The 16,006-nt window shown below is 37.7% G+C and overlaps 1 pseudogene across 1 annotated transcript; it reads left to right on the top strand.

The window, feature by feature from the left end:
* Positions 1-2,280: 2,280 nt before the first annotated feature.
* LOC148690634 (uncharacterized) lies at positions 2,281-3,928 on the top strand (annotated as a pseudogene). The gene is made up of 2 exons (XR_015957207.1): positions 2,281-2,684; positions 2,953-3,928. The product of XR_015957207.1 is annotated as an uncharacterized LOC148690634 (transcript).
* Positions 3,929-16,006: the final 12,078 nt, after the last annotated feature.

Genomic DNA, 16,006 nt, shown 5'->3' with positions numbered 1-16,006 from the left:
GGGTTGCACAACACACCCGATGCATTCTTCCACATCATCCATCCAACTTGTATTCTATGTTAAAATCTTCATCAAATTCTCTGTTCTTTTGTAAGATAGATCCAAGATAATGAAAGCGTTAATTCTTTGGTACTTTCTGATCTCCAATCCTCACCCTGTCATTTAGACCCTCATTCCCACTGAACTTGCATTTCATGTTGGAGTTTTGAGGCTCCTTGTCCCACATCGGGGAACATAGGCTTCCCAAGGACCTTTATATATTTTTTGTCTTCTACATTAGTAGTTAGGATTTGGATCATTTGGAAATGGATTGAAGGCTTGGGTCTTATGGTTGTGTGGATTAGATTTGTAAAATATAGCCTAATATAATTAATATTAATTAATCAGGACAAGGGCCTTGGGCCTTGTAAGTTAAAATTATTAATTTTGGATTAAGTTTTTTAATTAACATATTAATTAAAAAACGTTTTGATTAAGAGGCATGATTTTTAGAAAGAGTTGTGTATTTTCAAATAAGTTCAACATGTATTTGAAAGAGTGTGAAACAACTTATATATTTGTAATCTCAATTTCCCAAAAAAAAAGAAATCATCTTTTCTTCTTCCTTCTTTGCTGCACTAAATTTTCGGAGAGTAAACACACAAAATAATTCGCTAGAATTCTATAATCCAGTGCGGGTTGTGGAATTAGATGGTTGTATCCTGGTCGAGCAGACGTTGTAGAACCACAAGCACAAGAGTGGGACAAAAATACTGTTCGAAAGACATAGCTTTTATACTAGCCTTTACTTGTGGTTAATCAAGTTAGTACTATTTTAATTCCTGTATTTATTTCTACATTTCATTATGTATAACAAGTATTTTTGGTTAATAAAGTATTAGAATTTCTAGTTCTATTATTTCTGTTATTTTTATTTATTTCTGAATTGTTCTCTAACACTTTATATTTTTTCTTTAACCTATTTAGACAAAGACTTTTAGATCCCAACACTTCCAGCCAAAGGTTAAACTTCGTATTTACTCTAGTGTGTATTTCATCTATCATTATTTGATTCGCACACTGTTCTTGATCTCGCGATCGACGACTCTGATGAGGTCGATCCCCACTTCAATTTGTTCAAAGGCTGAGGTGGGCCCCTCTTGAAGGAGAAGATGGTGGAGGGTGCTTGTAAGAAATTTGTCTGCATCGTCGACAAGTCGAAGCTCGTCAGGGAGTTTTCGATATCAGAACCTGGTCTCCGTGGATGCCCTGCAGTTCGAGTTTGTGATGGGGCAGGGTGTGGTTGCAAGCCTTGCTCGTGGGGAGTATATGGTTTTAAGTATTTTTCACTTTCCTTAATTAATTATTTTAATATCCTAACTAAATTATAATTTTTAAAAATATTTGTAGAAAAATTAGTTTTTGTTATTAGTTGTTTAGCCATGTGACACAAATTTGGTGGCCACGTTAGCACAAATGTGAAACTCATTGTTACCACATCATCAATTAATAGTTAATTTAACAAATTTTCTAATGGAAATTGAAATGAAAGAATATATAAATGTATGAGATTGAAATATTTTAAAGATATTATATGAGGTTGCAATTGAATACAAACTTGAAGGTGCAAAATGTAATTTACCCTATTTATGAAGCACATGTTAAAAGTATAATGAGAAATTCATTATGCCCACATTTTTGTACTTCTTTCCTACCTCTTAAACTCAGCGATAACTTTGCATTGGTTCAAAATACTGTTGATGAATTATTAAGGGGAAAATTAGAATCCCATGCACTTTTCTAACCGTCTATAGATCAAACATTGGTTTTATTTTGAAATTTGATTAGGACGCCTAAACAATAGCCATGTCAGCATTTTTATATTTATTTAGATTACATGTTATTATTGTTTTTTTTAATTTAAAATGTTAATTATTAAATTCCATATATATTCATTTAGGTTGATATATTTTTGTACATGGCCTATTTTGTAGGAAGTCGTATGGTTTCTTCTCCATGTTTGGACCGTATGGTTCTTCTCCCGTGTTTGAATTTTGTGATCCTCAATTTCGAATTTTGAATGGACTTATCCATTTCAATTAGTGGTTGTTTTCACTATTTTATATTGATATCATGTGGGATAATTAGACTTATTTCCTATTTTCGAAGGCTTGAGGCTGGTACGTTTAGAAGGTTTTATCGAGATTCTCTACAACGTCCACCTTGCTATCTGTGGTACGTTGTGATAAATACTTATACCTCATTTATAGTGATTGTGATATATTGTTGTTTAGACATAAATGTGCTTAATGGGGTTTCAGATAATTATCATAAAGTTAATGCTTTTTGTAGTTTTGTCGATTTTAATCTGGGTTCGAAAAGGGATTAGAATTGGTTATTTTGTTGTGGGTTTCAAATAACTATTCAGATGCATTTTTTTAGGTGCCATGTACAATTGTTATTTTGAGTTTTAATGGAGCGGTGCTTGTGTACATGATTTGGTTTAAGACTTGTCGTCCTAGCACTAATTCATTTTCCTCATTTTTATTCCTTCTCTCATTAATGCTCATTTATATTGATAAGATATAACACTGGAAGATGCACACTAAAGAAGTTGGGTTGAGTTTTTGAAGATTTGAAAGTTGCCCTACACATGTTCGATGAAATGCCCCAATAAGTATTGGTGCTGTGTGCATTTTGCTTGGGTGTGTAAGGCTTATGAAAGTCATGTTTTACACCAATTTTGAAAAAAAAATAAACGAGACAAAAATTAAGCAACTAATAAACTAATATACCTTCTTTGGTATAAATAAGTTGTTGTAGAATAGGTTGTTTTTTGCTTTCTTCTCTGCTACTTTGCTAAACAGGAATTCCCTGGTCCATTTAGTTTTTCTGTATTGATCGATATAATTTTACATTTTGCATTGGTAATCTCGTGTATAGCTAATTTTTCCAATTTATGTTTTTATGTAGGACTTCATGGAAGGAGCCATTGTTGGGAGATGTACCCATAATGATATTACTGCTTCTATTCCCATTTTTTAGCACACTTCATTTTCTGAATTGTGCAACCAGGGGTTAGCTCAAGGTTCAATGATTTGGTAGTTGATTCATTTAACCTTACATACGCTATGAATGGATGTGCATGTTGTCCTTTGGAATGTGACATGGATGTGCGTGTATTGCACATGCCCGAAGGAGAACACATATTTTGTTGATATATTGGTGATCTGAAAAGAATCAAATGAAATTGGCAATGCTAGTCAAGATATTCGTATTACAGAACCATTTTTGGCTGAAGGTATAATGCACACTGATAGGAATGAGTTTTTGGGGAAATTTAAAATACCTAATGCTAAGATGTATTTATCGCATTCTTGGAAAAGCTATATTAGTCATGTTGGTCAGGATTATGAGGGTGGAGCGGATGAGTTCAGGCTTAAACCATGCAAGTATGCTGTTGTGATGGGTTTTGAATTTGAGTATGTCGCAAATGAGCATAAAAGGATAACAGCTTCTTGCATTAAGAAGGATATCGAAGGTCCGTGGCTTGTTCATGCATCTATATGCAATGCTAATGGCCATTTTGTTATCCGGACATTAAATAATTAGCACACATGCACCGGTGGCAATCGAGAACGTAAAACTGGGATGATGACCTCAAAGATTGTGTGTTCCATGATGGTTGAGCAAATTCGGTCCAATCCACACATTAAACTAATTCAGATAGTTGATGATTTAAAAAAGAATTATGGTATGGATATTTCCTGTTACAATGCATGGTATGGTAAAGAGATGGCAGGCCAAGGGTTAAGAGGATTAAGTCTAATGGGGAAGAATGAAGACCAATGAAGTGTGGGAGGTGCAAGAAGCTTGGACACCACAATAAGAACACCGCTCAACACCCTTTTGATTATTAGTCATATGTATCATTGTTTTTTGTTTTTAATTTGCTCACCACCCCTTTGATTTTGCTCAGTATTATGTTTTTGGTAATAAATCATTATGTTTTTTTATCTTACCATTATAAACGCTTCTCTTTCATGCTCAGTGTTGTATACGCTAAGTTATCATATACTTTTGAAAGACATAGCTCATCTTCAAAATATTCTCAATACCTCAAAAACCCACCTATCGGAGAACCATTTGATAATCAAATAGTATAAATAGCGCATAGTAATTTACACGGTAATTTACAATAGTTCAAACTTATCGCATTAATGTGTCAATATATTGCTAATTAACGTACCTATTAGTTGATAGTTTAATACCAATCAACTATTAGTTGATAGTTGCAGCTATAACGCTAATTAACGTACCTATTAGTTGATAGTTTAATACCAATTAATCATTACTTGTCGAACTAATGACAAAAGACAAACCAAATAATTGATACATTTGGATTAACACACCAACACTTCGCCAAACCCTTATGTTTCAAAAATAAAAAAAATTTACGTACCAAACACCTTGAATAATCTAATTTAATATTATATCATGAACCAAACGATCATTATGAGTCAGTGTAACATTAAGTAACGTATCAAACTCCTGGTACATTACAAACACACTGTATAACGTTTTTCCAGAGAAATACATTTCAAAAATAAAAAAACTTTACTTACCAAATGCCTGGAATGATCTAATTTAATATTATATCATGAACCAAATGATCATTATGAGTCAGTGTAACATTAAGTAACGTATCAAACTTCTGTTACATTACAAACACACTGTATAACGTTTTTCCGGACAAATACGTTTCAAAAATAAAAAAACTTTACGTATCAAATGCAATGAATGATCTAATTTAATATTATTTCATGAACCAAACAATCAATATGAGTTAGTGTAACATTAAGTCACGTACCAAACTCCTAGTACATTACAAACACACACTGTATAACATTTTTCCAGACGGATACGTTTCAAAAATAAAAACTTTACGTACCAAATGATCAATACGAGTTAGCATAACATTAAATGACATACCAAACTCTTGGTACATTACAAAGTTGCAGTCCAATAATGTACCAAATTAAAAATGTTAACTGGTCCATTTGAGCCAACGCACAAACATAAATAATATGGCATAAAGTCAACTTATATTCTCAACAGAGCAATGAAAATTACTTGCAAGTACGTTTCTACTAAACCAAAATAAATATAAAATATTATCCTAATGAAGGTCTAGCAAAGTGCATTCTCAAAACGCAATTGAAAAGATAGCAATCACCACAATGATGCCTTATTCGACTAGTACTAATATAGTAGCATTTTGCCTACTGTTGGCTCCAATTAAATTCATCATTTAAAAGACTGCTTGCTATTGTAGCTCTCATTTCCTTCATGTCATCGTCTTCACAATGTTCAAAAACGGGTATGCCAGAAGCCATGCTCTCTATGATGTTTACTATTCTTAGCTGTTGGTAGCGTCATAATGTACCTGAAACATTTTTAGTCAAATAATTTGTACCAATATAGATATATATAGATATATATATATATATATATATATATAAATTCTAGGCTGCAAGATGTCCACACGAATCATATATATAGCACACTACACGAATCATAAATTCTAGGCTGCAAACGTACCAAAAGCTAGGCGTCAAACTACGAACATGTTTACCAATTAAAAATTGTGATAAAAATCTTAGAATTCAAAAGACTATCAAAACCAAATAGCATATAATATTCATGTTCAAGCACACTACAAGAAGAGATGTACTAGTACGCTAACGAATGTACCAATCATAGCCTTGCTCAGGACCCTCAACTTCTTATACTAGCTACGTACGTTGCGGTGTAACTCCTAGCAAGTTGGATGGATCTAAGATCCAACCGAAGCTCCATATGGGATTCTTAATTCGATTAATACTAAAACCCTAGTTAACAGTTTAGCTAATACACAACATGCATCGACCCTAACGCGTGAATCATTTTTTTTAACTCGATAACAGCTTCAGCTATACCTAGATTAATCAAGTTTTCATCTTTTATTTTTTTTGTTTAATCAAAACCTTCGACTTTGAAAGACAATCAAAATGAACGCACCCAACTGATAATTGAATAAAAATCAGTAACTGGAACTTGAATACCAACGTTGACCTAAGTATGAAAAGAAGGCTTCTGAAACTTATGGTATGTTCATAGGAAGGAAGTGCCATTGGAAAATAAAATTCACTAGAAAAATAACATTATTAATATCCTTAAATTCAAATCCTTATGATATTCAACAAGTATTCTTCTCGGATTAAAACTCTGAGACATTAGTTAGCAAGAATATAGGAAATTTGCGTGCATTTTGGGGTGAAGAAACTGGATACGACAAAGAAATATGTTAAAGGCTATGACAAAATATGTAATTTAGGTACATTACAATGGGTTAATTAAAGTACACATGGCACCAAAATTGTAGGAGAATGTTTAATCAAACTGTTAAATTGAACAAATGATTAATCTAAGAAGCCTAAAAATGAGGGGTCTATATCAAAACGCCCCAATTATTAAACTGATTAAGTTCTAAATTGTTCTTGGATGATTGGGAAATGGACCCTCTTCGGATCCCTTCCACCTAATTCTTCTCATCAAACAATCCGGGCCTTTGAAATTTGATCCAACGGCTAAAGTTATTATAACTTTTAAAGTGGGCCTATGTTTTTAGCCGTTGGATCAAATTTCAAGGGCCCAGATTGTTTGATAAGGAGGATTAGGTAGAAGGGATCCGGAGAGGATCCTTTTCCAGATGATTGTGTGTTGTTGGGAACAAATGAATAGCAAAGAAGATAATTTTTTTTTATTTTACACGTGGTCCAATATCCTAGTGGATAGGGTATTGGACTTCCACTTATGCGTCCTGAGTTCGAAACTTTCTCTCCTAAAATTAGTCATTCTGTTAAAATTTTGTTAATATTTTTGTTAGTGTCATAATATGGTCACACTAATCCAATCATATGGTGCTACATGGATTAACTATAAAAAACTATTTTTTTTAAGATTTAAAACTAAATGTAAAATAAGAAATTAAAAACAAAAACTAAAAGAAAAAAAAGACATCATCATCTTCATCTAGGTATGCTTAAAAAGAAAAGGAAGGCACCATGACACTATTACAGCTCTTGGCCTCCCTGAACTCACTCCTCATTCTCTCTAGTTGGTTATAATCCTATCAAATTTAAATTGAATTTGGATTCAATTTTATCAAATTTAGGTTGAATGTTTTTTTTCAATTCGGATTATGGGATGTGAGAGAAATGTAAGCGGTGAATACTCGTCAGTTGGTTCACTCTAAAAAAAAAAGTTATGTTTTTTAATAGTTAATCCACTTGGCACCATGTGGTTGGATTAGGAGGACCACATCGACATATTAACAAAAAATATTGACGAAATTTTAACGGAAGGACTCAATTGATGTGCGATAATGAAAGTCAAGGACCAAATTTATCAATTTTTGAAACTCAAGGACCAGAATGAAGAGTTTGATCAATTTTAGGGACCATTTGCTATAAAAACCCTTCTTTTATGTAATCTACGTGTCACCATTTTATTGGATTTGTGAGTCTTACACACAAACTAACGGAATAATTGACGGAATCTAAACAGAATGACCAAATTGATGTGTGGTGATGAATGTCAGGGATGACATTGATTGATTTTAAAATTGAGGGACCAAATAAAACCAACAATAAATGACAAGAGTGTGAGAGAAGTGATCAATCATAAAATAGGGGAAAAAAATAAATGGGTACCATATTTAATATATAAAACTCACCTGGATTCAATTGGTCTTGCAAAATTGCAAGAATTTTGAAACTGATCTTGCACAAATACAGAAAAGTAATTGTTCTCTAGTACAAGAGGGTAAACCAATTCCCCGATACCCATATGGGTATGCTCTCTAGTGCGAGAGGATAAACTAATTGCTCTTCAGTGCGAGAGGGTAAACCAAATCTCTGACACCCATATGGGTTTGCTCTCCAGTACGAGAGGATAAACTAATTGTTCTCCAGTGTGAGAGGGTAAACCAAATCCCCGGCACCCATATGGGTTTGCTCTCCAGTGCGAGAGGATAAACTAATTGCTCTCCAATGCGAGAGGGTAAACCAAACCCCTCGCACCCATATGGGTCTGCTCTCCAGTGCGAAAGGATAAACTAATTGCTCTCCAATACGAGAGGGTTAACCAATTCCTCGATACCCATATAGGTCTGCTCTCTAATACGTGAGGATAAACTAATTGCTCTTTAGTGCGAGAGGGTAAACCAATTCTCCGACACCCATATGGGTATGCTCTCTAGTGCGAGAGGATAAACTAATTGCTCTCCAGTGCGAGAGGATAAACTAATTGCTCTCCAGTGCAAAAGGGTAAACTGAATCCCCGACACCCATTTGGGTCTACTGTCGAGTGCGAGAGGATAAACTAATTGCTCTCCAGTGCGAAAGGGTAAACTAATTCCCCAACACCCATCTGGGTAAGCTCTCCAGTGCGAGAAGGCCACATAGCTCAAAAGATCAAATGCTTGAAGATCAACTAGGCATCAAATGGTCAAAAGGCAGCGGCCATTTTTGCACTTAACAGTTCGCTCATCCGACACTTCATCTTCAACAGCTCCGATCTTGGCAGCTTCATCCTTAACTGCTCTATCTATAACAGTTGAGAAATCAAACTCAAGCAGTTTTCTCATTTTTGGCAAGCAGCCCAGACATGGCAGCCCAAATCGTTGCCCATGCCACTCCATTTCCTTGGCCCATGCCGAGCCAATCATTGGCTTCAATCAAGCCGAGCAACACAAACAATGACCCCTGCCACACCACCTTCTTGGTCCATGCCAAGTCAACTCCTGGCCCCTGCCAACCGACATGCCGCACCACCCCAACAGCTGCCCCGTGGTAGCACCTCCCAAGAATAAGACAAGGAGAATTAAGTTTTTCTTACATCGGTGCGGGGTGAAGAAGACAAAGAAATCAACAAAATATGGTTCTTTGCACAGGCAAGCAAATAAGAGTGCTAGGGGAGGGGGAACAAATATCCTCTAGCTTTCTCTATTTCTTGTAGGGATAAATAATTGCCTTCCGAAGTTGATTTAATCCCCTACTTAAGGTAGGCTTAAATAGGCTTTGGAGGTGATTTATTTCCCTTTCCTAGAAGAATCTAATTCCAAGTCCAAGAGAGAATCTGCATTACAGTTGGGGATCTCTACACCTGTTGCCATTTCCTGCGAGTAGCCTAGCAGAGGCATTTATGGAGCCAAAAATAATCAAGAGACGACACATGGATTTTTGGGGCAGAAAGGACAAAATTACCCTTGAGGATCACCAGAATTCTCACGTGCGAGCAGTGGACAATCATCCCATAATCAAGTCAAAAGTGCCCAAAATAGGTATTTATTCAAAACATATTTCATCCATCTTCTCCACAAGGTAACCCCCAATACATTCCTTTCAAATTATGTTAATTAGCTAATTAATAGATTTATTACCTAATTAATCTATTAATGGCTAATTAAATTACCAATTAACTACAAAATACACTCTAAAACACCACAAAGGGTCGGCCACCTTCTTCCCCAAGGAGGCCAGCCATGCCCTATATATACTACCTCATTTTCTCTAAAAACCTAGGTCTACACTCTTGCTATATACTACTCAAAATTCTCCAAACACTTTTCCCTCAAAATTCTAACTTTGGCATCAGAGGTTTTTCGGCCAAAGCCACCCCCCCAACAAAATTCATCGTGGGTGAGTGAGGCTATTGGCCTTAACCTAAGGTGTTATTTGTTTTGTAGGTGCAATTTTGTCCAAGAACAAGGAGGAAGAAATTTTCATCCACAGGGCTGGCCGGGGTGTGCAGAAAAGCCCAGCCATAGTTAGCTTCGAGGTTTTAGGCTGGGGTAGGTAAGCCCAGTAGCATCTAGGGCTACCGGTTTTTGGACCAGGGACACGGTAGGGTAAGTCTAAGAGAGTTGCATGTCTCTTTGGAGTTAGGCAGGGGCTAATGGCCTGTGGAAATCTACCAGGCCGAAAACCTAAAGTGTCTTGCATGCGTAGTAAAGCCTAAAGGGCTGCTGCCATGTGGTCCAGACACGGTGGTGAGTGGCGGCTCATGCTGCAAAAAAAAAAATCCCATTTTTGAATTTTATTTTTTTCGGACCATTCTAGGGTTTGAAGAACCCTAATTGCTTCTAATTTATTTCTATACTTTGACTCACAAATTCCACATAGCAAAATAAATAATTGTGTAATGCATGAAACATGTATATATATATTGACAATTGTATGAAACATATACAATATATATATATATATATATATATATATATTTATATATCGAAGGGTAAATATAAATATAAGGGGTTCATGAATCATGGGGAATGTTTTCATGCTTCATGATCGTTTTAAATATCTTACTTTATTTTAAGCACACCTGAATACAAGCCTTTGAATTTTGTAGAAGGAAGCCTCTTCCACAATCCTTCAGTTTCTTAGCTTCTGGCAAGAGCGTGCTAATAATGTGTTGTAGGACTAATTTACTGAACTATTCTAAGGGAATAGAGAGGGGGAGGCCGGTGGCAAGAGAGAGAAGAGAGAGATTTAATTGTGATGTGTGTTGTATTTCACCCCATTGTGCCTTTATTTATAGTGGTAGGGCAGGTTAATTCCTTACCCTAATAGGTTACAACTCTAATAGGATAATATCTAACCCTAAAGAATATTCCTAGATATCCCCAAATATACTAGGATTTACACAATCACATTCCTATATTAAATATGACTGCACCACTTGGTGATTTCTTAATGAAAACTATTATTTTCTTTGGACACCCACAGAGTTTTAAAACAAACAATGTGATAACCAAGCGACTAATGAACTTCGCAACTCTTGAATTTTATTTTATCATGCTTATCTAAACTTTGGGACTCTTCCTCATATTGCGTCTGGTTATAGTGCAAATTTTGCTTCATGGAATAAAAGAACCATTCAGTCACATGTAGACAAAGAATTATGCCATCAGCGGAAATTCTCAAATTGAAGATAAATCCTTCATAATTAATACAAGGAAAACGAGTGTCCAAGGGAAATGAAAATTTGAGTGTCCATAGAAATAAATTCATAAAAGTAGGGGAAAAAAAAAAAAGAAAAAAGAAAAAAAGGGTAATTTTGAAAGTAAATTATTTTGGATGTCCAAAGAAATATGTCATAGTAAATTGGGTGTCCAATGAAGAACAATGTACACACAACCATACATTTCATAGAACTCCACTAGTTTTGAATCATTTCAAGGAGAGAATGAAAAACCCAAACCTAGCCCAAAAACAAAGAAACCAAAATTTAAAAATTCCAGCCATGCTCCAAATAGACTTGTCTAAAACTACGCAATCTATAAGAACTTCAAACTGGCTTTAGATTCATAAAAACTAATTCTACAAGATTAGTTTCACAATTTATGCACTTCTGCAATATCAGTTTCAAAATTTTCTGCACTTCTGCTATATTAGTTTCATAATTCATGCATTTCTACACGATCAGTTTTGAAATTTTCTGTAATTTTGCAAGATCAGTTTCAAGATTCCAGCAATTTTGCAAGATTTTCGCACTGGAGAGCAGACCTAAAAAGGGTTTTGAATAGATGTTGTGGACAGTAGTTGAGGAAAGCTAGACTGCTGGAGAATTGAAATAATCTTCAGCTTGCAAGGTCTTGTTTGGCGAACTGCTTGAGACTTCGAACTGCTTGTGGAACCCACGTAAGGGTGTAAGTGCAGCGAGCTTCTCCGAGAATTATTGCGCCATCATTAGGTGTTTCGTCGTGTGCCTTTTTGAGGCTTGGTTGACGTGAGCAACATGGCAAAATCGGCATGGTTGGGAGCCGTGGTGCAAGATTGGCTCAGTTATGAACCATGATGATAGGTCAATGGCTGCTGGGAGTCGTAGAGCAGGTAGGCACGGCTGTGAAAGCAGGGCTTGGGTCAGGTTGTGCGCAGTAGTAGGAATTTGACCACTAGGTCCGTGATGCTTGGCTATTGATGATGTGATGTTTTAGTATTGAATTATCTGGAGTGTTGAGAACAAGGCCTGCCCCTGATTCTTGGTAGTTGGGCTGATGTGTCATTCTGGTACTCGTCTGCCCTTGGTGCGTTATTAAGCTGAGCTGTTGTTTGTCGGAACAGAAGTAGTCTTTGTATCCGGTAATCTATGTGGGGTAGTCCTGTCTGCTTGATTTTGTCATTAAAAGATAACTCGCTTAGGTTGGTCATGTCTCATCAAAGTGCCTTGTCAATAGCTTCGTTGCGCGAAAAATCACGCAATCGCTCGGTCAAAAGCCTTTCTACTTTTTCCTGAATTTTCCTTTGTTGGGGGTGGTTGAGCTCTCGGCTGTCCCCAGTCGTGACATGCTGGTCTAGGCTGCTCATCCATGTGTTCGGCTTGTTTACGGTGCTGTTGCGATGTATGTGGTATGTTCCTAGCAGACGAGCAGGTAACTCGCACGTTGCTGGTTGAACTTGAGCCGGATTGAGTAACTGCTTCTCTCCGTCCGCTGTGTTGCCTACTTTGATGTGAGGTGGATGATGCTCATTGCGGGCCTTGCCACGAATGAACACTTCGCCTGGAAGGTTGCTTATGTTGATTATCGGAGTATGGCCCCAACCGTGAGTGTATGTTTATCCATGGGCCTAACTGAGAATGCACGCTTCTCCACGGGCTAAGACAGAGGGCCCAGTCAGGATTGTACTCCATTAGAACGCTCGATTCGTGACTGGTCAAGTGGCTGCTTGCTAGGACGCTGCTGGAGAGATTCTTCGTCTGCCCTTGTCCTACATTGCATCTCGGTGCGCTACAAGAGCTGATTCACCAAGGTTGTCTGCTATGCAAGGGCACTCGTTAACTCTATAACTTGTCGAGACAAGTGTTGTTCTCCATTTGGGTTGGAAGAGCTTGAAAGAAATGTATCTCATTGAGCAGTAAAAGTGTGGTAGACTCCGGGCGCGAGATTTGAGTTGGGAAATGTCAAATTCGCAAAACAATGTGGTGAAAATGCTCTCGATTCGATCGTTGGTCCGGAAATTTGGAGTTAGGATAGTTGAACTAATCTTAAACCGATTTGGGCTGCTTGGAAGGCCATGGGAGTAGGCTGGGCCATAGAAGTGGGTTACTCGGCGGGAGAAGGCTGCGCTACTCGGCGGGAGTAGGCTGGGCCACTGGAGTGGGCTGCTTGGCGTGTGGAGCATGCGGGTGCGAGGCAACGTGTTGGGCGTGAAGTGACTTGGCTCGGCTTGGCAACGTGTTGGGCGTGAAGTGACTTGGCTTGGGCCGTGACCTGGGTGTCATGAGCCTTAGATGGCACGGCTCGGGCTGTGGTGGTGACACCATGGACCTCATCGTGGTGGCTACCGTGGTAGCCACTACGGTGGTTCCCGTGGTGGAAACTCGTGGTGGTGATGCCACTCCACTTATTGTCACATTTAGCCTCGTGGATCGCTGCGGTCCCATCTCTTGAATATTGGAATTTTCACTTTTTGAATTTTCTAAATTTCTAGCCATTGCACTTCTTTTTTACATCTTATCAAATAATTTTTGCAAATAGAAAATTCTAATAATAAAAATGTACGAAAAATCTACAAATGGACAAGAAAAGTAGAAAAACCTTGGATGCGAGAGTCTTCTACGAGTGTGGGACTCAACTCTCAATGAAAGCACCGATTTGTGAATGCAAATTTCTTCCTCCTTGTTCTTGGACAAAATTGCATCTACAAACCAAATAACACCTTAGGTCAAATCCAATAGCCTCACTCGCCCACGATGATTTGGGAGGGGGGGCTTTGGCCGAAGAACCTCCGATGCCAAAGTTAGAATTTTGATAGAAAAGTGTTTGGAGAATTTTGAGTATTTAGCAAGAGTATAGACCTAGGTTTTTAGACAAAATGGGGTAGTATATATAGGGCATGGCCGACCTCATTGGGGGAGAAGGTGGCCGGCCCTTTGTGGTGTTTTTTAGTGTATTTTGTAGTTAATTGGTAATTTAATTAGCCATAATAGATTAATTAGGTAATAAATCTATTAATTAGCTAATTAACATAATTTAAAATGAATGTTTTGGGGGTTACCTTGCGGAGAAGATGGATGAAATAGGTTTTGAATAAATACCTATTTTGGGCACTTTTGACTTGATTGTGGGATGATTGTCCACTGCTCGCGCGTGAGAATTCTGTTGCTCCTCAAGGGTAATTTTGTCCTTTTTGCCCAAAAATCCACGTGTCATCTCTTGATTATTTTTGGCTCCACAAGCCCCGTGCTGGGTGTCTCCCTCCCATGCCTTGTTTTGGCCTAAAAACCAGCATCCTTTACTGTTGGTGTCACATCCCGGCCTGGGGCGGGTCACTTCCCGGGCCCGCTCCACCACCGTAGCACGATATTGTCCGCTTTGGGCTTACCATTCCCTCACGGTTTTGTTTTTGGGAATTCACGAGCAACTTCCCAGTGGGTCACCCATCATGGGATTGCTCTAGCCTCATTCTGGCTTAACTTCGGAGTTCTTACTGAACCCGAAGCCAGTGAGCTCCCAAAAGGCCTCGTGCTAGGTAGGGATGAGAATATACATATAAGGATCACTTCCCTGGGCGATGTGGGATGTCACTATCACACAAACAATTGGTGTTACCAATTATTCCGTAATTGGTCTGGAGTTTAAGTTCGTGAATGAATACAGGTCTGGAGTTTGTAGAATCCGATCACTACTTAAGTTCTGTAAAGAGGACTTAATCGAAGAGGATCTTTTAGAGAAGACATATTCGACCTTCAATTGCCACCAATATTGTTCTGCAGCAACAATAAAGAGCACAAAACTTCACCAAAATTTGGGATTTGATTTCTATTTTACTTATTGCTAAAAAGAAGAACTAGCTTTTGATGAAAAATTATCAAGCTCGACCTACTAGCTCGAACGTTACGCCTGAAGCACATGCGACTAATTCTGGTAGCCACAAATGTCAAAAGAATTATCGTGGTTGTGGACACATGCATTAGCACCAGCCATGGGCATAAGGTCAACAGAGCAGAGGCCCAGCCAAGGGAGGAAATTTGACCTAGAAGCGCCAACCCCTTGCCCTTAAAGCCATAAACTTCAAGAATAAGTGAAAAGCTACCGTTAAATTGGATTCCACTGCAATGGATATGTGCTACCACTGTGGATCAAAGGATAATTGGTCACATGTATGTAGAGCTGCCCCTGGAGCCATTGTCGAGTATCATTCTTGTCGTGAGGCTAACTTTATGCATGTGGAACATCCCGAAGATACTACCACATATATGGAGATGATAGATTTTCAGGAGGCATCAACTCCTATCTAGACATGTTTATAAGGTGTTTTCACCCTTAGTGGCTGAACCCACTAAGAGTGGCCGAACCCCTACCCTATTTTTCTAGGATTATGGTTTAATTTTTCAGCCAGTTTTTCTAAGTCTTTGGAATAATTTGTTTGGTTTTGGCTTGTTTTGAATTATGGATATTATTTCTCGATTGATTAATTGAATGATTGGAATTATATTTATGCATGTGACCGATTCAATTAATTTACTTTTAGGTATGACTAGTGGGGAAGTTAGTTGTCTGGTTGATAGTGCTACCACGCACACCATCTTACGTGAGCGACATTATTTTACTAACTTCGTACCTAAAAAAACACCTCTGAGAACATTCTCAGGCTTATCCAACTTGATTGAAGGATATGGAAAGGCCCGCATAATGTTGTCTAATAGTAATGTCTTAACCATTAAAGAAGCCCTCTACTCTCCATGTTCTGGAATAACGTTGCTGAGTTTTAGAGATATTTGAGATAATAAATATCATATTGAAACCACTGAAGAGAATGGTTCTGAATGTCTTTGCATCACTTTTTATAAGTATGGCTAGAAGCGTATTCATGAGAAGCTAGAATGTCTCTCGAGTGGGTTGTACATCACAACCATTCGCAGCATAAAGACCCATCATGTGGCCGCCCTGTGCCTGGGTTCCAGAACACTTTGCTAC

This window comes from Pyrus communis, chromosome 15, assembly GCF_041283825.1.
Source record: "Pyrus communis isolate YQ-2024b chromosome 15, ASM4128382v1, whole genome shotgun sequence".
NCBI classification, from domain to species: domain Eukaryota; kingdom Viridiplantae; phylum Streptophyta; class Magnoliopsida; order Rosales; family Rosaceae; genus Pyrus; species Pyrus communis.
The sequence above is the reverse complement of the archived record's forward strand: the minus strand, read 5'-3'. Positions and strand labels throughout refer to the sequence as shown.